Consider the following 26,769-nt stretch of genomic DNA (forward strand, 5'->3'; position numbering starts at 1 on the left):
TGCCAGCACCGGAAACCCTGTTTCGATGCTAACCATGGGTGCTGTCTGTGAGGAGCCTTCCCCTTGTGACCACGTGGATTTCCTCCGGTTGCTCCAGTTTCCTCCCACGTCCCAAAGACATGCAAGTTTGTAGGTTCTGTAAAATTACCCCTAGCGTGTAAGAAGTGGATGAGAAAGTGGAATAACAGAATTAGTGTGGACGGGTGATCGGTGGTCCGGGTGGACTTGGTGGGCCGAAGGGCCTGTCTCCATGCTGTATCTCTCAATAAAATCAACTGCCATGAATGGTCAAGGATGAAAAGCAACAAAACACTTAGATGAAGACAAGGGGATAATGAAAGCAACTTCTGAAAAATGTGTACATAATAGAACATAACATGAAAGGAGGAAACTGCCTTAACCATTTTAGACTGTACGTCTCAAGAGTTAAATTGTCAAAGAGACGTTCAATTATTTGAAAATTTTAATTATTTTACTATTGTGCACGTTTGAAGAGCGAGTGAATAACTGGATCACGAAGCAAAAATGTAATTTTGCAACTGTTAAGACTTGAGGCTGGTTTATTGTTCTCACACTCACCACATACCCCAGAGGATGAGGAAGATGCCAAGAATCTGGTTGCACTTTACAGACATTACAAGGAAAAGCACAAACCTCAAATACTTCAAAGTGAAATGCAAATTATCTTAATACTTCAGCCCATGCAACCAGAGACGCCGCAGCAAACAGCTGCCAGGATATTTGGGACTTCAAATGGATTTGTGGGATTCTTGATTTTGCAGGCAATTTTGCAAGAGAGCCCAGGCAATCGCTAAACTTGCCACCAACTCGATAGCCTCATAATAGAAGTATGGAAAAGCATCTTCTTCATTCATTTTAAAGGGCAGCACTGTGGGGCAGCGGTGGAGTTGATGCCTTATAGTTTTACTTGATGGAAGGTAGATTGAGAAGTGAATATTTTGTTTAGTTTAGGCGTGGAAGCAGGACTTTCAGCCACCGAGCCTGCGCCGACCAGCGATCCCCATACACTAGCACTATCCTACATTCTAGGGACAATTTACAATTTTACTGAAGCCAATTAACCTACAAACCTGCACGTCTTTGGAGTGTGGGAGGAAGCCGGAGCACCTGAAGAAAACAAACACGGTCGCCACTGTGCCGCCCTAAAATATACGCAATTGTCCATGACATTGGCACGATGTATTGTTTTTTGAAACGTTGAAATAATGAATGGTGTTTGTGAAGATGACTGCTGCCACTTGTGTTCCTTCAGGAACGTGAGAGGAGAGGGAATAAATTGTATGATATTAAGCTGGATGTAGACACGTACTGGTATCTGTAGCAGAGCGATTTACTTGATGTTAATAAACCTTTACTGGCTGTTTAATTACCCTGAGATTGCGCTGCAGTTCTAAGCATATCTCACTTGTTTATTATATTATGATCGGTGCAAGAACGCTGCAGTGAAGCTGAGCAGAATGAGGCTGATTGATGGATGAGATTGCTGTTCTGGTCCATCAATCACTGTACCTGTCCTCAATAATAAGCTGGTGAATGAATGTGAATGTATTATTGTGAACTGAGAACGCGCCACTTTCTAAAAGATGATTCAAATATATTCCAGCGAATTATTAAAATCTGTTATTTTGCTTTGATATGTGCGGAAGAGTGGTCCTGGGCAGAGAAAGGTTGTGGTGGTCACAAGTGACTAAGGACGACTGTGACGTCCTCTGCTAGGGAAACGCCTCTTGGAAGTTTAACAGGCTGAGAGCATTAATAAACTTATCAATCCGCTGTCTTCAACCCCCACATATCCTGTAATGGGTAATCCTGTCACTCACTTTGCTGTGGGAATTTCAAAAGAAGGGACTGCGTGTGTGGAGATATGTCCGGGCGGTATAATTAAACATTTGAGATTTACATTGCTTCAGATGTGAATATTTCCGCCACTAATCCTGTCCTAAAGCCTGTGAAGGCTTTGCACATTTCCAAAGAAATCACTTCAATTACTAAACTAAACCTCGACTTGGGATTTTATTACATTCGTGAGGCAGCGAAGATTAGAAATTACCATTTTGTAGAATACTCTTGAATCATCTTACTCTCTCCTGTCTCTTATTTCATGCAAAGATAAAGTATTTTACAAGCATCTCGATGGTCCGCGTGGCCTGTTCTCATTCTGTATCTCTAAACTAAAATAAAGAAATAGGCCCTTTGGCCCATCACATTCATGCCACTCATTAGGATCCTCGTAACTTAACCCCAACTCCATTCACCCGATTAGAAGGGGGAAAAATATGAAGTCTTCTTCATTTGCAAAATTCTGTTTTAGCTACTTAATTGTTACTTTGACTCGCTGGTCCATCCAATGCCAATATGTTATCATGTTACCAAATCTACCTCCATAACCCAGGGACTGTCTGAACTCAGTGCCTTGGCCTATGAACACAAGCATGCAGAATGTCCTATTCACTACCCTATCCAACCCTATTGCCATTTTCAGCTCAAAACTCCCTTGGTACATCAATGCTCCTGTATACATCCTGTTGGTATTTTGTGTTCATAAGTTCATGTAATTGGAGCAGAATTAGGCCACTCTGCCATTCAATCATCCTCACCTTCAGCCCACCGAATCCACACCAACCAACAAACCCCGTACATTAGTTCTGTCCTACACACTAGGACCAATTTACAGAAGCTTCAATTTACAGACCTGTACATGTTTGGTATGTGGGAGGAACCGGAGTGGTTAAAGTATAATTGGTCAAACATACTTTAATCAATCTGAAAATTCCTAGAGATGTTCCGCGCAAATTTTTAATTCGAACCAAATACAATAATATTCAGTATCTCACATCGAGGTGCTGGTTAATTCCTAGTGTATATATATTTCCTTCCATGTTAACTTGTGTACAAATCCCTTGTAAAAACTGTAAAAAGATCTTTCAGAGGTATATATTTAAAAACATGTGAATCAATTTCGATTTGAAGTGTATATATTTTTCTCCAGATTTACCTGGGCATAATACAACTTTAGAGTAGTAGTTATAGTGTATTAAGATTGCCAGTATTCCATTGTATTTACTGTGTACTGTTTATTGCTTTTGATTTAAATTTAGCATGTTAGAAACACTGTTGTGATATCGGTTCGAATTGGCTGTAGAGATAAAGTTGATTAAGACTGCTAATGTAATTGGAGTCCAAATCGCGGCTGATCAACCAAGAGTTCGTACCCCCTCTGATCGATTGTTGATTAGTACCTGATAGCGAAAAGTAGCTGAGAGAAGGGAATCTGTTTTTTTTTGGTGAAAAATAACCGTACGGGAAAAAGTACCCTAGGAAGAGAAGGCAAAGTACCCGAAGGGGAAAAGTAGTCAATTAAGAAGTAGTACCCCTCAGCAAAGAGTACCATAGGAAGGGGAAAGTCTTCGGTATCAGAGGGAGACGTTCACTGGTTGATAACAGCGCGACGCGGGATTGATTTGCTTTTGGAACAGTACAGTTACTGAATGTGATATTAGACGAATGTAGGAGTGTGGTTGTGCATGATAATAATAAGCGGTGTGATTTCTAGTCTGTGTACGATGTTGCTTGCGTATTTGGAGCTAATTTTCATGTGTTTCGATTGAGGGTTAAACGAGTTGCAGGAAAGTGTTTGATTGTGCTTGAATGTGTTGGATTGTTCCCTGGAGTACTCTGATGTTTGGATGACTGAGGATAGTTGAAATTATAAAGTTCAAAGTGTGTGGACTTGTGGGAGATAGGAGAAGAATTTGACTAGGAAATTAGGATTGATTGAGCAAAGGAGTAAAGAAGTGTGAGGCTGTGAACGCGTTGGAACCATTAGCCATTGTTCAAGAGCATGCTTGATAGCTTTAGGGATTGAAAGGAAGGAATGAAGGGCTTAAGGGCCTGTCCCACCAGCATGCGATTGCATGGGCCTAGCGCGACCAAACGTGGTCGCTTGAGGCTATGACCTCGCGGGGCCAGTCCCACTTCGATCGCCGGAGGCGTATGGAGTTGTGCGAGGCTGGTCCCGACATCGGCCCGCAAACACTTTTCAAAAGCCAAGATCTAACACTAATTCTGGAGATAAAACCAGAAAAGGGCGAAGGAGCAGATTAATTTTTACAACAATTCTCAAAATTATACATGGACCAATCAGGTGACTTAAACTATCAAAATGGAGCAAGTTCCCCATAGTATTGTGCTATCTTAAGCCCCTATCCCACTTTCCCAAGTTACTCACAAATTCTCCCGAGTTTTCCCCTTGATTCTGAGAACTCGGAGAATGTCCGTAGCGAGTCCTTAGGAGTCCGTTGAGTCCATAGATATTTTGTAGCGGCTCGTAATGCCAACCGTAGGTGCTCGGGGCATCAGGTAAGTCGGGACGTTTTTTCAGCATGTTGAAAAATGTCCACGAGTAAAAAAAATAGCCCCGAGTACCTGCGGCTGGCATCTCCGAGTTTGAATCAAGGGGAAAACGTGGGAGAATTTGTGAGTAACTCGGGAAAGTGGGACAAGGGCTTTATTGAATTGTCTCCCCACTACAGTAGCAGACTCAATTATGACTGTTAATTTAACCCGCGGTGGTTAGGTATTGTATAGGGGAACTGTTGTTGTATTACCCAAAATAAAGTTTAGTTGCTCAAGCGCCCATATTTTATTGACTGAAACTAGACTGGGGGGAGATCTTAGAACGAGCTATTTACAATACAACGTAGAAACTGGCCCTTTGGCCCACTGAGTCCTTAATTTAACACCCTTCGGTGGACAATTTTTACAGTAGTATGTATGTCTTTATGTAGAGGAAACCGGAGCTGCTGTTACGTCTCCGGTTGGCTCTGTATCTAGCCTGTCCCGTTTTTATTAAAGTTTTTGTTATTTTAAGTTTAGTTGGGGGGGCTGGGAGGGGGGGGGGAAACTTTTTGAATCTTCCCTGCACTGGAGACCCGACCTTTTCTCTTTCTCGTCGGGTTCGGGTTCGTTGACTGAAACTAGCGGACTCCAACGGGGGGACTCTGGAGATCGTTATAACGGAGCGGGTGGAGCGGTGGAGGAGCGCTGCTGCTGCTGCTGCTGCTGCTACCGGAGAGTCGGATCCAACGACAACGACGGCAGCACCGGGAAACTGACCCTTTTTCGGGGGCCCACCAAGTCTCCCGCCCGAGTTGCGGGGTTGAAGACCTGGAGTGAATACTGCCCCGCCCTGGAATACACTAGCGCACACTATCCTTCATACTGTGCGACCTCGCACAATGGCTTTTACAATCGTAGCCATGACTAACCCACATGGGGGGGGGGGGGAACAGTGGAGAGATAAGTTTATATGGTCGATGTGATGGATTAAAATGTAATTATGTCTGGGGTCTATTTGTGTGTAATGTATGGCTGCAGAAACGGCATTTCGTTTGGACCTCCAGGGGTCCAAATGACAATTAAATTGACTCTTGACTCTTGACTGCTGGAGGAAACTCACGCATGGTCACAGGGAGAACGTGCAAACTCATTGTGGACAGTAGCCGTAGTAGGGATTGAAACTGGATCTCTGGCGCTATAAGGCAGCAATTTTATGGCTGCGTCATTGTAATCCTAAACTAATTTTGTTAATTTGTACCAATCTCTGATCTCGCTGTCAACAGTAAATTTATATTTGGCGAAAGGTAATGGGCCAATCATAACCTTTGTAATCTTTGTGATTTATTTTGTCAATTAACCCTCTCAATTAATTATTTCCACACTTAGCAGGCGAAGACTCGTCAATTCATGCCATGGATAGTGTTGCTGCTGCCAGGAGGGTGTGGATGTGTACAATAATAAAATTAACTCAATCATGCAAATGAACATAATTTATGTCCTCGGATATTTACTGGCCAATAAATTTCAGATAGCACAGTGGTGCAGCGGTAGAGCTGCCTTACAGCATCAGAGGCCCGGGTTTGATCCTGACTATGGGTGCTGGCTGTACGGAGATTGTACGTTCCCCCTGTGACAGCGTGGGTTTTTTTCTGGGTGCTCCGGTTTTCTCTCACATTCCAAATACGTGCAAGTTAGTAGGTTAATTGGCTTCTGTAAATTGTCCCAAGTGTGTAGGGTAGAACTAGTGTGCGGGCGATCGCTGTTTTCTGTGGGCTGAAGGACTTGTTTCTACGCTGTATCTCTAAACTAAACAAAACTAAAATAAACACTTCCTTCATAATAGATTGCAAGATTTTGCCTTCAATGGATGTCAGGCAACTGGGCATCTGTTCCCAAATTCTGTCCTCCCCCCTTTTCTTAAGTAACGCGCTTGCATTTGCCACCTTCCAACCTGAGGCAACCAGTCTGAAATATGTGGAATTTTAGAAGATGATCCTGAATGTGGCAATTCTCTCCAGAGCCAGTTCCTTGAGAACTCCCAGATGCAGGGCATCGGGTTGTGGAGCTTCATAGACTTTTCAGTCCAATATTTTCTCCTGTGCTCTTAATTAGCTATGTTAATTCCTCTCAGCTCCTTTGGGCTGCAGTGCTCCACTATTCCTGCATGGTTTTCAGTGAAGATAGTCCCAAACTATTGTCTTGATCTTGCTGCCTTTCCTTTATCTCAGTATGGGGAGCCCACATTAACTTTAGCTAATCACAACATACGTGTTTGTAGGTTAATTGTCCTCTGTAAATTGCCCCATGAGTGTTAAAAGTGGATGCAAATGGACTTGTTTGCATTCTAGCTAAGCAAACTAAACAATCTAAATAACATTAAACTAAACTAAATTAAACTTTATAAACTTTTAACAGGTCTCCCCTCAGCTTCTGACAATGGATCAATGGAAATGGCTTCTGTAAATTGTCCCTAGTGTGTAGGATGGTGTTAGTGTAAGGGGTGAAACTACATTTCGTTTGAACCTCATGTGAGGTTTAATATGACAAATAAAGGTATTGTATTGTATTGTATTGTATTGTGATTGTGGCCAGAGCGGACTAGGTGGGCCGGAGGGCCTGTTCCCACTCTATATCTAAACAAAACTAAACTAAACTAATCTCTGTCTTAAATTCCCTATCCCAATGTGTCAGGCTCAAGATGCAGACAATTACGTGAATCTGTCACAAACAGCAAATGAATGACGAGTCCCGTTGAAAGTCAAAAGACAATGTTAGAGAAATCGATGCTGCTGGGCCCTGCATTGTAATTCAATTCTTCTCTTGTAACTCCTGTTGGGAGTGGACTGCACAATTCGTTGTAGATAGGTTCTGGTATAATGTCTGAAGTGAGCCTCTCTGGAGAGCCTGGTAACGGGACTGGGACATCAACCTCCACAGTACAGCTCGACAAATGAATTCTCAAAATTTACGATGGCCTTGTTCTGGAGAATGTCAGAAAGTTGAAATATGAATGAGGCGGGCAGGTTACTGACAGATATATTGTTGGCTGAAGAAGATAAATTAGAATTTGGCAGACAGTTTGGTGATGATTCTTTCAGAACGACTATGTTGCAACTTCTCACGTCAAGTATGAGATGAGACTGCATTTCAGTGCTTTCCTTGCAAGGCCAACTTCATTAGAGGAGCTGGTCGGTGGAATATGTTTTATTCTAGTGAGAACAAAGTAGTCATTTAAAATGGAGCTGCATTCTTGATTGATTGAAACATACAGTATGGAAATACCAAAGATAGACAAAATATGCTGGAGTAACTCAGCGGGTCAGCCAGCATCTCTGGAGAGAAGGAATAGGTGACGTTTCAGGTCAAGGCCCTTCATAAGACAGATGAAGACTGGTGAAGGGTCTCGACCCGAAAAGTCACCTATTACTTTTCTCTTGAGATGCTGCCTGACCCTGCTGAGTTACTCTATCTTCGTGTCTATCTTCCGTGTAAACCAGCATCTGCAGTTCCTTCTTATACCATATGGAAACAGGTTGTTCTGCCCACAGAGTCCACACTGACTATTGATCACTCAATCACGCTAATTACTTTACTTTACTTTAGAGATACGATGTGAAAACAGGCCCCATGCCGACCAGCGATCACCCCGGACACTAGCAGAATCCTACATACTAGGGACAATTTGCAATCTTTACTGAAGCCAATGAATCAACAAACCTGCATTTTTTTTAAAGAAACCGGAACATCTGGAGAAAACCCACGGTTTTCTTGTACGTTTAAGAAGAAACTGCAGATGCTGGAAAAATCAAAGGTAGATAAAAATGCTGGAGAAACTCAGCAGGTGAGACAGCATCTATGGAGCGAAGAAATAGGCAACGTTTCGGGTCAAGACACTTCTTCAGGCTGATGTAGGGGTGGTGGGGGCGGAAAAAAGAAAGGAAGAGGTGGAGACAGTGAGCTGTCGGAGAGCTGGGAAGGGGAGGGGAAAGAAGGAGAAAGCAAGGACTACCTGAATTTGGAGAAGTCAATGTTCATACTGCTGGGGTGTAAACTACCCACGCAAAATATGAGGTGCTGTTCCTCCAATTTACGGTGGGACTCATTCTGGCCATGGAAGAGGCCCAGGACGGAAAGGTCGGATTCGGAATGGGAGGGGGAGTTGAAGTGCTGAGCCACCGGGAGATCAGGTTGGTTATTGCAAACTGAGCGCACTCTGCCCCCGGGATGGCTGCTACGGAGAGGAGACGGTTGCCCTCCTCTTTACAGAATGTGGATTCACAGAGAGAATATTCTGTAGAGGTCTGCAAGGGTCCCTGTCACGGTTTATTCTGAACAGCTCCGTCACAGAGGACGCATTCAGAGACTGACATCGAGTGCTGCTGGAAGGTTATCAACTTGGCGAAAGACGCTCTTTGGTCTACCCAAGCGTTGTTAACCACCCAGCGGAGCGAGATGTCTGTCGGGGAATGTTACTGACTGGCCCGCTGCAGACTGTAGGCGTACGTGCTGAGGGCAGCACTGAAGCTCGGTGCAGCCAACGCCAAGGCTCGGTGGGGGAGGACCACAGTCTAGGTTCCTTCCACTGCTGGGCATGGGGGGGGGGGGGGGTGGCAGGGTGTGGTTGCGACGCCCCTCAAAATAAGGGAAGGGATTCCACACCAGTGGGCCACATGAGTGGCATGGTTGTGGGGTAACATTGTGATTTGGGGAAACTGTATGTATGTATAGCCTCCGAGAATGTCGGAAGGAGTTTTGTAAGTATCATGTATTGTATATATTTATTTCTCAAATAACGTCTATTTTGAAATTGCGAATTGAGCGGAGGTGTTGGGCAAAGCGATCCCCAAGCCTACGCTTGGTCTCACCGATGTAGAGCAGCTGACACCTAGAGCAGCGGATGCAATAGATGAGGTTGGAGGAGGTGCAGGTGAACCTCTGCCGCACCTGGAAAGACTGCTTGGGTCTTTGGATGGGAGGAGGTAACGCGACAAGTGCAGCATTTCCTGTGGTTGCAAGAAAAGTACCAGGGGAGGGAGTGGTTTGAGTGTGAAGGGACAAATTGACCAGGGAGTTATGGCGGGAGCGGTCTCTGCGGAAAGCTGAAAGGGGAGGAGATGGGAAGATGTTGCCGGTGGTGGGATCCCATTGGAGGTGGCGAAAATGTCGGAGGATTATCTGTTGTATGTGATGGCTGGTAGGGTGGAAGGTGAAACATAGAAACATAGAAAATAGGTGCAGGAGTAGGCCATTCGGCCCTTTGACCCTGCATCGCCATTCAATATGATCATGGCTGATCATCCAACTCAGTATCCTGTACCTGCCTTCTCTCCAAACCCCCTGATCCCTTTAGCCACAAGGGTCACATCTAACTCCCTCTTAAACATAGCCAATGAACTGGCCTCAACTACCTTCTGTGGCAGAGAATTCCAGAGATTCACCACTCTCTGTGTGAAAAATGTTTTCCTCATCTCAGTCCTAAAAGATTTCCCCCTTATCCTTAAACTGTGATCCCTTGTTCTGGACTTCCCCAACATCGGGAACAATTTTTCTGCATCTAGCCTGTCCAAATCCTTAAGAATTTTGTACGTTTCTATAAGATCCCCCCTCAATCTTCTAAATTCAAGCGAGTACAAGCCGAGTCTATCCTGTCTTTCTTCATATGAAAGTCCTGACATCCCAGGAATCAGTCTGGTGAACCTTCTCTGTACTCCTTCTATGGCAAGAATGTCTTTCCTCAGATTAGGAGACCAAAACTGTACGCAATACTCCAGGTGTGGTCTCACCAAGACCCTGTACAACTGCAGTAGAACCTCCCTGCTCCTATATTCAAATCCTTTTGCTATGAATGCTAACATACCATCCGCCTTCTTCACTGCCTGCTGCACCTACATGCCTACTTTTAATGACTGGTGTACCATGACACCCAGGTCTCGATGCATCTCCCCCCTTTCTAATCGGCCACCATTCAGATAATAGTCTACTTTCCTGTTTCTGCCACCAAAGTGGATAACCTCACATTTATCCACATTATACTGCATCTGCCATGCATTTGCCCACTCATCCAGCCTATCCAAGTCACCTTGCAGCCTCCTAGCATCCTCCTCACAGCTAACACTGCCCCCCATCTTCGTGTCATCCGCAAACTTGGAGATGTTGCATTCAATTCCCTCGTCCAAATCATTAATATATATCGTAAATAGATGGGGTCCCAGCACTGAGCCTTGCGGTACCCCACTAGTCACTGCCTGCCATTGTGAAAAGGACCCTTTTACTCCTACTCTTTGCTTCCTGTCTGCCAGCCAGTTCTCTATCCACATCAATACTGAACCCCAATACCGTGTGCTTTAAGTTTGAAGACAAGGGGGACTCTGTCCTTGTTCCGAGTAGGGGGGATGGGGCGTGAGAGCAGAGTTACGGGGTATAGAAGAGATCCTGGTGAGAGCCTCATCTATGGTCAAAGGAAGGAACCACCGATCCCTAAAGAATGAGATCCATAGTCGGGATCAAACCTGGGCCTCCGGCGCTGTAACGCAGCAACTTTACCGCTGTGCCACTGTGCAACCCTGAAATTCTATGCATCCCATACATGTATCCCATATTAACCTGCAATCTTGCATGTCTTTGGGATGTGGGGGGAAACCAGAGCACCCGGGGAAACCCATGTTATCACAGCGAGGACGTACAAACTCCACACAGCCAGGCATGGATAGAGTGGATGTTGAGAAGATATTTCCACTAGTGGGAGAGTCTAGGACCAGAGGTCATAATCTCAGAATTAAAGGACGTTCTATATTTCACTCTCAACCCCATTTCCCTGCCTTCTTCCCACAACCTTTGACGCCTTTAATAATCAAGAACCTGTAATTCCCGCTTTAAAACACCCAATGACTTGGTACACTATCTGTGGCAATGAATTCCCTCTGGCTAAAGAGATTCTTCTTCATCTCCATTCTAATGGTACATCCTTTAATTCTGAGGCTGTGCCCTCTGGTCCTAGACTCTCTCACTACTGGAAAACCACCTCATCCATTTGATCTAGGCCTTGCATTATTTGGCAGGTTTCAATGAGATCCCCCCTCATTTTTCTAAACTCCAGCGGGTACAGGTCCAGAGCCTTCAAACGCTCATCATATGTTAACCCAATCATTCCCGGGATCATTCTGGTAAACCTCGTCTGGACTCTCTCCAACAGCAGCACATCTTTCCTCAGGTATAAAAATACCCACTGACTGGGCCTCCACAGCCGGCTGTGGCAACAGATTCACCATCCCCTGGCTAAAGAAATTCCTCCTTACCTCCATTCTATTTTAGTGGTGACGGGTCGAAACTCAATGATATGAATTCCAAATAAAACCATCTTCCCTCTGCTAGTGCTTGAGGTTGTGAAATCATAGGAAGATGAATTCACAAAATGTAGCAATCGCGCTGCCCCAGCCCAATTCTTCATTAAGCGTACTTGCTTGACAGCATAGGTGCTGCTGTGATAGAAACTGATGACAAAGCCATTTCATCAACATTACTGTTAACATCTATCATTGTGACATGCAAGCTGTGGTGTGAAGTGTCCACTGTTATGTCTATCAGTATCCAAACATCAAGACATAATAATCCAACACTTGTCTGCATGCATAAATAAATACAAATGCAAATGCACTTTGGAATGTTTTGCCTAAAGTGCTGCTGAAAAGAAGATATTGAATAAAGCTTTTCAAATCTAAGATTGTGAAGCAAACAAGGTCAAAGATGGTGAATAAAATTATTTTTGAGTCACGGGGAGGTTTTAACATGAAATAGTGTGTTTAACCCATATTCATGTACGTATGTAGAATGGAATGGCGGATGCTGGTTTATACCGAAGATAGACGCAAAGTAACTCAGTGGGTCAGGCAGCATCTCTGGAGAAAACGGATGTCTGAAGAAATGTCACCCATCCTTTTTCTCCATAGATGCTGTCTGACCCGTTGAGTTACTCCAGCACTTTGTATCTATCATTTTGTATTTATGAACTGGTGTCAGCTTACATCTGGGATGCCCTTTTGAGAAATTACAAAAGGAAACATTAGTTTAGTTTTGTTTAGTTTGTTATTGTCACATGCAAGGAGATACAGTGGAAAGCTATTGTTTGCATGCTATCCGGTCAAAGAAAAGGCAAGTCATTAATACAATCAAGTCGTCCACAGTGCACAGGATCAAGGGCTCAACATTTAGCGCAAAGATATAAACAAAGAAATCCCATAAAATCCTATTGAAGTTCAAAAGCCTTCAATGCAGTAGAAGGGAGATAGACACCAAAAGCTGGAGTAATTCTCAGCGGGACAGGCAGCATCTCAAGTCAAGTCAAGTCAAGTCAAGTCAAGTCAAGTAAAGTCAAGTCAAGTCAAGTCAAGTCAAGTCAAGTCAGGTCAAGTCAAGTCAAGTTTATTTGTCACATACACATGCGAGATGTGCAGTGAAATGAAAGTGGCAATGCTCGCGGACTCTGGAGAGAAGGAATGGGTAACGTTTCGGGTCAAGACCCTTCTTCAGACTAGTTAGGGAAAAGGGAAACAAGAGATATAGACGAATATGTTGAGATAACGAACGATGAATGAAAGATATGCAAAAAAGTAATTATGATAAGGGAAGCGCATTGTTAGCTGTTTGTTGGGTGAAAATGAGAAGCTGGTGCGACTTGGATGGGGAAGGGATCTCTTGTTTCACTTTTCCCTAACTAGTCTGAAGAAGGGTCTGGACTCGAAACATCACCCATTCCTTCTCTCCCGCTGAGTTACTCCAGCTTTTTGTGTCTACGGTTTAAACCAGCATCTGCAGTTCCTTCCTACACACCGGCCCCAGACTGTGAGACTCGGCCCCCACCTCTCCTCCACTCGCAGGTTGAGTACCGGTTCCCCACAGGGCTGTGTGCTAAGCCCCCTCTTATACTGTCTCTACACCTACGACTGTAGTCCGGCCCACAACAACAACCGCATCGTCAAATTTGCTGACGACACTACTGTGGTCGGACTTATTTCAAAGGGAGACGAGGCAGCCTACAGAGAGGAAGTCCTGAAGTTGACAACCTGGTGCTCAGAAAACAATCTGGCTCTGAACACCAGGAAAACAAATAATAACATTGTCGACTTCATAAAGGCACAGCACCGACTTAGTCCCCCTACACATTAACGGCGAGTGTGTGGAGAGGGTCAACATTCTTCCGGTTTCTCGGCGCCATATCGCTGCTGACATCTCCTGGACGGACAACACGACAGCGGTCATCAAGAAGGCTCAGCAGCGGCTGCACTTCCTGAGGGTCCTCAGGAAGCACAACCTGGACTCTAACCTGCTGCTGACCTTCTACCGCTCGTCCATCGAGAGCCTGCTGATATACTGCATTACAGCATGGTATGGCAGCTGCACCATGGCAGACATGGGAGAGGCTTCAGAGGGTAACCAGGACAGCGCAGAGGATCATTGGTTGCCCCTCAAGAACGGGATGGACATTACACCTCCCGCTGCCTTAGCAGGGCAAAGAAGATCAACAAAGACAGCTCCCATCCTGCGTTTGGACTATTCGACCCGCTGCCCTCTGGAAGGCGCTATAGGTGCATCAAATCCAGGACAAACAGACTCAGGAATAGCTGCTTCCCGAGAATTATATCTACCATAAATTCAAATCCACACATGCACTGACTACACCGCCCAACACGGACTTCCATCTGTATATATGTATATATGTATGTAGCGCCGTAGAATTTGTGCACCTATTCCCCCCCCCCCCATCTCCCTGGAGTTTTGTTTGCTGTTTTTGTTTTTTACTAAAATTTATGTAGGACATTCTTGCTATTGAGGAGCTTCAGCAGTTTCACTGTACATGTATAGTGGGAATAAGGGCATATCATATCATAAGAATATAGCGACTGATAGATGGGAGCTCAGGAGTTGCACTTTAGCTTGTGGAGGACGGCCCAGTGCCTGATAACAGCTGGGAAGAAACTATTCCTTAATGTGGAGGTATGTATTTTCAAACTCTGTTCCTCTTCTCTGACGTGAGAGGGGAGAAGAGGAAGTGACCGGGGTGAGACTCCTCCTTGATAATGATGGTGATCTTGCCCAGACGGCGTGAAGTGTAGATGCACTCCATGGAATGGAGGCTGCTTTGCGTGGTGGTCTGGGCCACGTCCACAACTCTGTTCAATGCTCATATCTTTTAAAGACCCTAATATTTTCCTGAAATCTAACTATTTGCAAGTGGATAACTCAATGGCAGAAAGCATAATAAGAAAGAGCTGGAATAGGTTATTTGGTTCTTGAGTCTGCTCTGCCATCAGAGATCGTAGTTGATCCAATACCTTGTCATTATCCCACTTGATTTCTGCATCTATTGATTCCCTCTGAATTCAAAGATCAGTCCACCTTATGTATGAACAGAGTCAAGAGTGTTTAAAAGTCAAATGTACTGACAATGGAACAAAGAAATTCTTACTTGCAACAGTTTAACAGGCCTGCAAATGCAATGAACATGGATAATTGATAATAACAAAGATTAAATAAATTAACAACTAGTTCATTAGTTCATAATTTCATAAGCTATAGGAGAAAAATGAGACCATTCAAACCATCGTCTACTCTGCCATTCAATCATGGATGACCTATCTTTCCATCTCAACCCGATTCATCTGCCTTCTCCCCATAACCCCTGACACCCTTACTAATCTGAACTGTGAAGAGGATGCTATAAGGGTGCAGAGTGACTTGGACTGGTTGGGTTAATGGGCAGATGCATGGCAGATGCAGAATAATGTAGATAAATGTGAGGTTATTCACTTTGGAGGCAAGAACGGGAAGGCAGATTATTATCTGACTGGTGTCAGGTTAGGAAAAGGGGAAATACATCGAGACCTGGGTGTCCTAGTACAACAGTCACTGAAAGTAAGCATACAGTTACAACAGGCAGTGAAGAAAGCTAATGGCATATTGGCCTTCATAAAGAGAGGAGTTGAGTATAGGAGGAAAGAGGTCCTTCTGCATTTGTACTGGGCCCTGGTGAGACCACACCTGGAGTATTGTGTGCAGTTTTGGTCTACTAATTTGAGGAAGGACATTCTTGCTATTGAGGGAGTTCAGCGTAGGTTCACGAGGTTGATTCCCGGGATGGAGGGACTGCCATATCATGAAAGAATGGAGCGACTGAGTTTGTATTCACTCAGAGAGTTGCAAATTTGTGGAATTCTGTGGCTCAGAAGGCAGTGAAGGCCGATTCATTGGATGCATTCAAAAGAAAGCTAGATAGAGCCCTTAGGGCTAGCGGAATCAAGGGGTATGGGGAGAAGGCAGGAACAGAGTACTGATGGTGGATGATCAGCCATGATCACATTGAATGGTGGTGCTGGCTTCAAGGGCCAAATGGCCTACTCCAGCACCTATTGTCTATGTATCTACGTAATCAAGAATCTCGTAATCTCCACCTTAACAATATCCACTGACTTGGCCTCCACAGCCATCTGTGGCAATGAATTCCACAAATTCATCACCCTCTGAACAAAGAAATTCCTCCTCATCTCCATTCAAAAGGTTTGTCCTTAAATTCTGAGGCTATGGCCTCTGGTCCTAGACGCTTCCACTGGTGCAAAACTAGTGCAACATACCCAATTTCTTAGTGCAACCAAAGACAGTTGATATAAGCTCATATTTGAGATTAGTGTTGTGTCGTGTTCAAGAGCCTGATGGTTGTTGGGAAGAGGCTATTCTTGAACATTGAGGTCATGGTTTTCAGACCCCTACACCTTTTCCCGTAACGGTAGCAGTTAAATGTGAGCATGGCCAAGATGATGTGGGTCTTTGATGTTCTTGGCTGCCTTTTGGAGGCAGCTGCTTCTGTAGATCCCTTTGATGTTAGGGAGGTCAGTATGGACCGTACAAAGTCTACTCCTCTCTGTAACCCTCTTCATTCTTGGGCGTTTGAGTTGCTGAACAAGGCCGCGATGCAACAAATAAGTATGCTCTTCACCGTTCACCGTAAATTTGGAAGCTACTTATTTATGCTGGTCCTCATTGGATAGTGTTACAGAGAAACAGAAACATCCAAGATCATGGATTCAGATTGTAGACCATGTAGACAACTGTACAGGCACAGTCTGGTGTTCAAAGTCAGCTTTAATCATCAGTCATGGTGGTGCAGTACAATACGTTGTTAGTTCATCTCTACCACTGGTGTAACTACGTAATATGGGAAGTGAGTGTTAATATAAAGTGTACAGTAAGGTGGAGTTAGTGTTAGTACATTACTCTGATTGGTTCACATGCAATAACCAATCCACACAGATGTTGCAAATTTACCTGGTATCACAGATTGGCCAATTGGGACAACTGCAAACATGCAGGTTAGAGTGTTTCAATGGGATAAATACAGGGAATCTATATCCTTTGGAAGGAATATCTGAACAAGGAGGATTCACTCTAAACTGGACAGAATCCATTTGGTAGTGATATCCAGAAGGACTTGTTTTACAGTATGTTTTTCTAAAAAATGTCTATGGTTGCAGTGTAAATAAAAATTTTCAGGTACAGATTTGGTTGTATTTTTTCTTTCATTAAATTATCAAAGAATACAGAGAAATTATGGGTAAATGGCCACGATGCAGGTGAATGGTGGAATAGTCTTGAGCTCATTTGTCTTGGCATCATGTTGGCCACAGACACTGTGGGTGGAAGGGCTTGTTCTTATGCTGTGCCATTCTATGGGTCCAATACTAGCCCCATGCTCAGGCAAGAAGGCCCTTCGAGCCTGCACCGCCATTCAATATGATCATGGCTGATCATCCAACTCAGTATACTGTACCTGCCTTCTCTCCATACCCCCTGATCCCTTTAGCCACAAGGGCCACATCTAACTCCCTCTTAAATATAACCAATGAACTGGCCTCAACTACCTTCTGTGGCAGAGAATTCCAGAGATTCACCACTCTCTGTGTGAAAAATGTTTTCCTCATCTCGGTCCTAAAAGATTTCCCCCTTATCCTTAAACTGTGATCCCTTGTTCTGGACTTCTCCGACATCGGACTCGGGACTCTTCCTCAGACTGATTTTAGGAGGTGAGAGAAAAAAAGCTGGGAAAGTAGACAGGCAGGACAAAGCCTGGCAGGTAATAGGTGAACCGGTCAACACAGGCGGGGGGGATGTTTTGATAGGCAGATGGTTGGAACAAGGGCCAGAGATAAGAACAATAGGTCGGAGATAAGTTTGAAGAGTTGCGGATTGTGAAGCAAGGGGGTGGAAAGGGGGGGGGGGGGGGGTGGGGCGGGGGGGGGGGGGGGGGGGGGGGGGGGGATGGAGGGAAAAAAATAGGTGGGGTCTGAGGGGATGTGTGAGTGGGAGAAAAAGTGTTTAGTTAGAGGTTACCTAAAATTGGAGAATTCAACATTCATACCATTGGGCTTTAACCGACCCAAGTGAAATATGAGGAATATGTATCCTTTTGTGTATTAACCAGCATCTGCAGTTCTTTGTTTTGACACTCCTTCATTTTAAGTTTAGTTCCACATTGAATTGCTCCGTTGACAGGGAGCTGATTGTGCAATTTCTACGTTAACCAGAAGAGGTGCAGCTTGCCAATTGGTCTGAAACAAAGTAGTTAGCTCGAGGCCCCGAAGCTGCTGAGGCTGGGTTGTCAGCGTAAAAATACCAGGGCATCAGTCAAGCCAAGGACTCCGAAAATTCACCACACATGCGAAAGTGTTTTTCACCTGACCTCGTTTTGCTGGGCTTTAAATTTGTCATTGCCGAGTGAATGTCAGGAATGTTCCCTATACCTTTCTTAAAATACACCATTTGTTTCTCAGTTCCCCGGCATAAGTAGCACAGACAGTGAGTGAACATGTATTAATTATACTTCATTGCGGTTAGAGACATAAAGACATAGAGTCATACAGCATAGAAACATGGCCATCGGCCCAACTTGGCAACACTGACCAGCATGTCTCATCTACACTAGTCCTGCCTGCCTGTGTTTGGCCCAGGCCCCTCTAAAACTGTCCTATCCTTGTACCTGTCCAAATGTTTCTTAAACGTTGCGATAGTACCTGCCTCAACAACCCTCTGTATGAAAAAGTTACCCCTCAGGTTCCTTTTAAATCTTTCCCCCTTCACCTTAAACCTATGGTTCTCGATCCCCCTACTCTGGGCAAGAGATTCTGTGCATCTATCCGATCTATTCCTCTTATAATTTTGTACAGCTGCTTGTAGGATTAAGATAACAAACAATCGTTTATTTTTGATTCTTGGCTTTTAATGATCTACTCAACAATTTTGCATTATTTATTAATTCTCTCATATCAGGATTTTGCAATGTCTCAAAGGGCTTTAAATAAAACGAATGACATTTTTAAAGGCAGCTGCCAACGCTGTTCTGAATTGGTCTGGAGGTGATTTGTGTGAATTTAGACGGCACAGGCCGCATTGACAGAGATTGAAGGATACCTGTTGTCCGGGAAATCAAGAGAACTCGATGAATGACACAAAAAGCTGGAGTATCTCAGTGGGTCAGGTCGCATCTCTGGAGAAAAGGAATAGGTGACTTTTTGGGTTGAGGCGCTTCTTCACACTGAGAGTCAGGGGAGAGGGAAACTAGAGGTTTGAAAAGGTCCAAAAAACACTGGGCGGTACGGTGGTGCAGCGGTAGAGATACTGCCTTACAGCACTAAAGATCCGTGTTCGATCCTGACCACGGGTGATGTCTGGAGTTTGTACGTTCTCCCCATGACCTGCGTGGGGTTTCCCCGAGATCTTTGGTTTCCTCCCACATTCTTAAGACGTACAGGTGTGTATGTTAATTGGCTTTTTATGAATGTTAAATTGTCCCTAGTGTCAAGAGTCAAGAGTCAAGTCAAGTCAAGAGTATATTTAATTGTCATTTGGACCCCTGGAGGTCCAAATGAAATGCCGTTTCTGCAGCCATACATTACACACAAATAGACCCCAGACACAACATAATTACATTTTACATAAACATCCATCACATAGCTGTGATGGAAGGCCAAATAAACTTATCTCTCCACTGCACTCTCCCCCCTCCGATGTCAGAGTCAAAGTCAAAGCCCCCGGCTGGCGATGGCGATTGTCCCGCGGCCATTAAAGCCACGCCGGGTGGTGCGAGGTCGCACACCGGGTCTTGATGTTGGAGCCCCCGGTGTGCACTCGCAAAGTCCCGCATTCCAAGCCGCGCGGGGCGGTGATGTAGGCCCCGCTCCAGGAGCTCTTTGACCCCGCAACTCGGGCGGGAGAAGTCGCCGTTGCAGGAGCCCCGAAAAGCGGTCTCCCTCCAGGGACCCGCGGGCTCCCGGTGCCACCGTCCGCAGACCCGCAGCAGCAGCCTCCGACTCAGCAGCAGCAGCGGCGGCAGCAGCAGCAGCAGCAGCAGCAGCAGCAGCGGCAGCGGCAACGCTCCACCCGCTCCGGTCTTGGCCAGCTCCGCGACGGTGAGGTGAGTCGGCACCTGAGTCCCGGCTTCTTCCTGTTGGAGGCCGCTCCTCGTTGCGGCCCCAACGACAGCTGAGACCCGACGAGAAAAGGGCGGGTCTCCAGTGCAGGGAGAGATTCAAAAGTTCCCCCCCCCCCTCCCACCCCCATGACCCCCCCCCCCACACCCACATCCCCAACATACCTAACAAAAACTACATAAAAACTACGTACACAGACAAAAAAATAATAAAAACGCGGACAGGCTTGCAGAGGCCGCTGCTGACCAGAGTCGCGCCGCCTACCGGATGGTAAAGTGTAAGTGCACAGGGATCGCTTGTTGGTGCGGACTCGGTGGGCCGAACGGCCTGTTTCCGCGCTGTAACTCTAAACTAAACTAAACTAAACAAATCAATGAAAGGTATGCAAAGAATTAAAGGCAGCAAAGAAAAACCTTTAATTCATTTGCTCTTTGTATTTTTCATATCTCTAGTTTCCCACTCCCCTGATTCACAGTTTGAAGATGGGTCTCGAACCGAAACGTCACCGATTCGTTTTCTCCAGAGATGCTGCCTGACCCGCTGAGTTGTTCCAGCTTTTTGTGTCTATCTTCCGTGTAAATCAGCATCTGCAGTTCTTTCCTATGCTTCTTTCATTACGGACAGGGGGCTGGTTACTCAGGGAAGAGAGGGCTGCCAATTGAGTCAACTTTTAATTGAAGGTTCTAAAGATGAATAGGTATGGGCAGGAATTGTTGTCCTGCTTGCTCTGTACATTATAGCATCTACACAATTTATTAAATTGCTTTCAACTTCAAACAGGGAATTGCAATCAAAGAATGGCTTTGCTTATTTCTGATTAAATGGTAGGCCAATGAATTTTCCATGTGTTTAATTTATTCCTGGCCAAGGGCTTTGATTTCAAAGACTGAGGCCTATCACGTCTGTCTCAACTTTCTCAAAATATGATGTGAATGGACATCTTTAGTTACTCCTTCCCCCTAGTCATCAACGAAAATTCAATTATATTTACAATTCTTCTTTGAAAGTTTCTATTGAAATTGTTTTCACTGCTCTTTCTGTCCCTGATCAAGGTGAAGTTGTGATTACGGTGGTCAATGGAGCTGAATGTAACACTTTAACAGTCGGAAAGTGCTGTCATAAAAAAATGAATTTTTGTAGTGCGGCACAGTGGCACAGCTATTAGAGGGCTGTACGGTGGCACAACGGTAAGGTTGCTGCTTCACAGCGCCAGAGGCCCGGGTTCGATCCTGACTGCGGGTGCTGTCTGTCTGGAGTTTGTACGTTCTCCCCGTGACTGCGTGGGTTTTACCCTGGTGCTCCCACATTCCAAAGGCATACGGCTTTGTAGGTTAATTGGCTTTGGTAAATATTGTAGATTACCCTAGCGCATAGGAAAGTGCTAGTGTACAGGATTGCTGGTCACCGCAGACTCGGTGGGCCGAAGGGCCGGCTTCTGCGCTGTATCTCTAAACTAAAGGAAACTAAAGTTACTGCCTTACAACTGTGGAGAATCAGGTACAATCTTGACCTCTGGTGCTGACTGTAGGGAGTTTGCGCAGTGACCCCTTGATGCTCTTGTTTCATCCCATCACCTAAAGACATGCAGGTGAGTTGATTATCTGGCCATTGTAAATTCACCCTAGTTTGTTGGTGATTGGTAGAATTGGGGGAAAGTAGATGGGCATGTGGGAAAATTAAAATGGGATTTGTACAGTGTAGTCTGGTTCACTGCTGGCCTTTGTCACTTATTTCACCCATCAGCCACTCGCCCAACACCTAATCTGTATCCACCCATCACTTAGCAGACTTTCTCCTGCTTTCCCCCCACCTCTCTTTTGAGATGGTTCCCTCTCAACCCCATTCTCCCCGTAACCTCTGACACCCGTACTAATCAAGAATCTGTCATCCTCTTCGCCTTAAAAATACCCAATGACTTGGCCTCCACAGCCCTCTTGTGTTGGTGTGAGAGGGAAAGTTTAATGGAGATGTGCGGGGAAGGCTTTTTACACAGAGTAGTGGGTGCCTGGAATGCATTGCCAGGGGTGGTGGTGGAGGCAGATATGATTGTGGCATTTAAAGGGCTTTTAAATAGACTCATGGAAGTGCAATGAAATGAAAAAATGAAATGATTCAATTTATTGTCATTGTCAGTGTACAGTACAGAGACAACGAAATGCATTTTTAGCATCTCCCTTGAAAGAGAGACACAGGGCGTCGCGGTGTGCCCGCGCCTGCCGCCGTAATTACATTCCATTACAGGCAAATGTGAAGTGTCTTGCCCAGGCAGATGCACTCCAGATTTGAAGCTACCTTTAAGCCGAACTCTTAGCCCATCGTGTTCGGCACAAACATGTACAGGCAGATTGTGGGTTCCGAAGGGCCCCGTGTGCTGTTCTGTTCTTTGTTCTATGTTCTGTACTCAATCTAAGTTCTGAATGGCTCACCCTTCTATTGTCCCTGCTAAGCCCACCACTGATTCTGGACCACCCTGTAAACTTTGCTGAATATATATTTTGAAAAAGATACAAAGTGCTGGAGTAACTCAGTGGGCCAGGCAACAACTCTGGAGAAAATGGCTTGGCGGTGTTTCGTGTTTGGACCTTTCGTCATATTTAGCTGCGTTAACTTGTTCTACATATTGCCAAACATTTTACTGTTGTAACTCTAGATGCATTCTGTAAGGTACATTTTTCAGAGTAAATAGTTTGGGCAGAAATATAGTGCCTGAGGAATGGCTATCTTTGGAATACTTTATTTATTGATTGGTTTTCAACTAAAGAACAGCAAATTCTCATGTGATTAATCACTTAGGAAGTGATGAGGTATAAAATAAAGCATGATATTGATTTTAATGAAATCAAACATAGATAACTCAAATCCTGTTTATGCCGGGACTACAAGCTGTAAGACTGCACCAGCATAAATCTTGTACGTAAATAATGCAGTCTTGTTAATGTTATTCCGAACTTCCTCTCTAATACCTTTTTCAGACTCTTAATGGCAAAGTAGTGAGCAACAGATAACAGGACTAAAGATAGACACAAAATGCTGGAGTAACTCAGCGGGTCAACTATGGAGAAAAGGGATAGGTGACGTTTCGGGTCGGAACCCTTCCACGTTATTTGCACTGGCAGTAATTTACAGTTTCCAGTTAATGTACCAGCGTGCCTTTTGAGACGTGGGTGAAAATGAAAGCACCCGGAGGTAAAGGTCTCAAAGGTTTTGGAGAGAAGGCAGGAGAATGGGCTTGAGATAGAAAGATCGATCAGCCATGGTTGAATGGCGGAGTAAAAAGATCGATCAGCCATGGTTGAATGGCGGAGTAAACTCAATGGGCCGAGTGGCCTAATTCTGTTCCTATGACTTATGAACTGGAGATCGTGCAAACTCCACACAGACGGCACCAGAGGTCAGGTTGGATCTCAGTCCCTGCAATTATGAAGCACCAGTAGTAATTGCCACACAACCTTTCTACCACTGCCAGGGATAAGAGACAGGATCGGTGGGGGGGGGGGGGGGGGGGGGGGGGGGGGGGGGGGGGGGGGGGGGGGGGGGGGGTAGCCAGCGGGGAGTGGATGTGTTTTTGGGGAGGTGGTTACAACATGACAAGAAAGCTGAATCTTCTTTGAGCACTACATTAGGGAACAAGAAATGAGAAGTCAGATGGTACGATATTGAGGGGAGAAGAAGTGAGTATTTGAATTGAGTGGAAGGTGGCAGGTTGAATTAAAACTGTTGTATCTTTCGCACTTATTGTGTCGTACAGCATGGAAACAGGCTGTTTGGTCCATGCTGACCAAGATGCCCATCTACAAGTGTCCCATCTGCCCACGTTAAGCCCGTAAACCTCACCTAACCATGTACCTGTCAAATTGTCTTTTAAACGTTGTCATAGTACCTGCCTCAAATACCTCCTCTGGCAGCTCGTTCCATACACCCACCTGTGTCATTGATTTTTAAATGTTTTTTTGTATTTGTGTTTTCTCCTCTAAAATGCAAAAGAGGGAGTGGGAACTCGCAGCCCTTCAAATCTGACTGCCATTCAGTGAGATGTTTGTTGGTTGGCATCATCAATTAATTTTCACAGTCCTTTGATGCAAAATCTGTTCAATATAAGCATTTCAATGATCCACCTACAGAATTCCAAATCTCTAATTTTCATGTGAAAAATTGTTTATTGAGTTCATTGCTGATTGACCCATCTATAATTTGGCATTTCTGTTTTGTTTTGGCTCATCCATCTCCTGAAAACAAGAAATCATTTTTCTGCATTTATCGTTTTGAATCTTTAGACTTTAGAGATACAACGTGGAAACAGGCCCTTCGCACTAGGGACAATTTACAAGTTTACCAACGCCAATTAACCTACAAACCTGCAATCCTTTGGCAGTATGGGAGGAAACTCGAGCATCCAGAGAAAACCCACGCAGTCACAGGGAGAACGTACAAACTCCATGCAGACAGTATCCGTAGTCAGGATTGAACCCGGGTCTCTGATGCTGTAAGGCAGCAACTCCACCGCTGTCCCACTGTGCTGCCCCTCATCGATACTTTCATGAGATCATTAAGTCATAGAATTGTACAGCCCGTCGACGGAATTATATAGACAAGCATGGGAAAATGAATTAGACCAACCTATTATGAAAGATATTTGGGACGAAAGTCTACAACATATACATCAATGCTCATTAAATGCCAGACATTATTTAATACAATTTAAAGTATTACATAGACTGCATTACTCTAACACAAAATTAAATAGAATTTCCCCACATATCTCTCCTATCTGTGATAAATGTCAATACTCTGAGGCTAATTTAACTCATACTTTTGTAAATTTTATAAAAATCAAAAATTTCTGGACGGATATTTTTAGAATAATTTCTGAAGTTGTTAATACCCAATTGGATCCCGACTCAAAACTAATAATATTAGGAATATCAGAACAAAGCCTAAAACTTACAACAAGCCAAAGAAACTTGATTATAGTATAATAACTGGGAAAAATGAATATTAAAATTTTGGAAAAGTCCAACAACCCCCACAATTAAAATGTGGATTATGGAGATGTCGGAGACCTTACATTTGGAAAGAACTAGACTTGTCTTAATTGACAAACAAGAATTATTTGCTAGAATATGGTCACCACTTATTGACTTTTTGAAAGCGTAAATTGATCCGGCACGGAGGCCTGACTGAAGCTTGAACCCAGGATTAGATGAATAGTTATGTTTTATAATCTACGGACCTATCTCCAAAGTTGTATTATTGATAATTTATTCTATTCTATTTTTTATCGTGTTTTTTTCTCTTCTTTCTCACTATCTATAAAAAAAACAAAACAAATAGAAGCAGAGTTAATCCCATCTATTAACAATATGTAATTGATACACTAAATGTGTTTTGATTATGATATGTACATGCTTCTAATAAAAATATTATTAAAAATAAAGAATTGTACAGCAAGGAAATGGGCTCTTCAGCCCACCATGTCATAGAATCATACAGCGTGGAAACAGGCTCTTCGGCCTAACTTGCCCACACCGACCAACGTGTCACACCCACGCTAGTCCTACCTTCCTCTGTTTGGCCTCGTATCTCTCTAAACCTATCCTTTCCATATACCTGCTTAAATGTTCTTAAACATTGCAATAGTCTCTGCCTCAACTATCTCATCCGGCAGCTTGTTCCATACACCCGCCATCCTTTGTGTATAAATATTACCCCTCAGGTTCCTATTAAATCTTTGCCCCCTCACCTTAAATGTATGCCCTTTGGTTCTCAATTCCCCTACTCTGTGCATTTACCCGATCTATTCCTCTCATAATTTTGTACACCTTTGTAAGATCACCCCTTACCCTCTTTCGCTGGAAGGATAGAGTCAGTCCTGTAGTCAGGATCGAACCTGGGTCACTGATGCTCTAAGACAGCAACTATGCTGCTGAGCCACCTTGCCACCCCTCATCGATTCTTTCCTGAGATCATTAAGTCATGGAGTTGTACAGCACCGAAGTGGGCCCTTTGACCCATCGTGTCCATGCTGAAAATGTTGCCCATATACACTAACACTAATCGTGTGTTGAATGGTGGGAGAGGCCTGACCAGCCTGGTGATCTAGTCCTACTATTTTTTTGTGTTCCTGTTTTTGCTGCTTCTCTAGGCTAACGTGTGTAATTCAGTGAAGACCTCAAGGCAACCACTCATTCTGTCATCCAGCGATTGATACACCATCTCAGGTTATATGTTTTCAAGAGCCAAGAGTATTTATTTGTCAGATGCACTGGATATAAACTGGAACAATGAAATTATTAATTGCTGTAGCTTTATAAGCACATTAGACACAATAACAATAAATATACAATAAACTTTGTTATTCCAAAAAGCAACTAGATCACGACAGTAAAAAAAGACCAAACTTTATAGTGCAGCCTTTGCTATGCAAAGTTTGTCATGGTTAGATGCTGAGGTAGGGTTATGTTTTTATGGTTGTGCAGATGGTTCAATATTCTGATGGTTGAAGGGAAGAATCTGTTCTTGAACCTGGAGGTGCCAATTCTCGGGCTCCAGTGTCTTGTTCCCGATGGTAGCAGCGTTAGTTGCTAGGGTGGTGTGGGTCTTTGATAATCTTAGCTGCGTGCCTGCGGACCACTTTGATGATGAGGAGGTTAGTACCCGCGATGGACGGGCCATTGTCCTCCACAGTTCTTGAGAATTTGAATTTCCAAACCGTATACTCTCTACTGATAGTTATTCGATAGACCTGTCGAATCTCCTCAAACCTGTGAGGAAGTAGAGGTGTCGGTGAACTTTCTTTGGAATTGCATCAACATGTTGGTCTCAGCACAGATTATCAGATTAGATCTGTGAACGCCCAGGAACTTGAAGCTGTTTACTTTCTCCACCACCGTCCCACCAATGAAAACAGGATACATGGTTCCTCAGCATCAACAATCGG

The 26,769-nt window shown here is 44.3% G+C and overlaps 1 protein-coding gene across 5 annotated transcripts in view; it reads left to right on the top strand.

Annotated features, from left to right (window-relative positions):
• The window catches only part of LOC129706391 (chemokine-like protein TAFA-2), a 198,585-nt gene that overhangs the window by 142,792 nt on the left and 29,024 nt on the right, over nucleotides 1-26,769 (top strand). The window lies entirely within an intron of this gene.

The sequence above is a fragment of the Leucoraja erinacea genome, chromosome 19, assembly GCF_028641065.1.
Source record: "Leucoraja erinacea ecotype New England chromosome 19, Leri_hhj_1, whole genome shotgun sequence".
Classification (NCBI taxonomy): Eukaryota; Metazoa; Chordata; class Chondrichthyes; order Rajiformes; family Rajidae; genus Leucoraja; species Leucoraja erinaceus.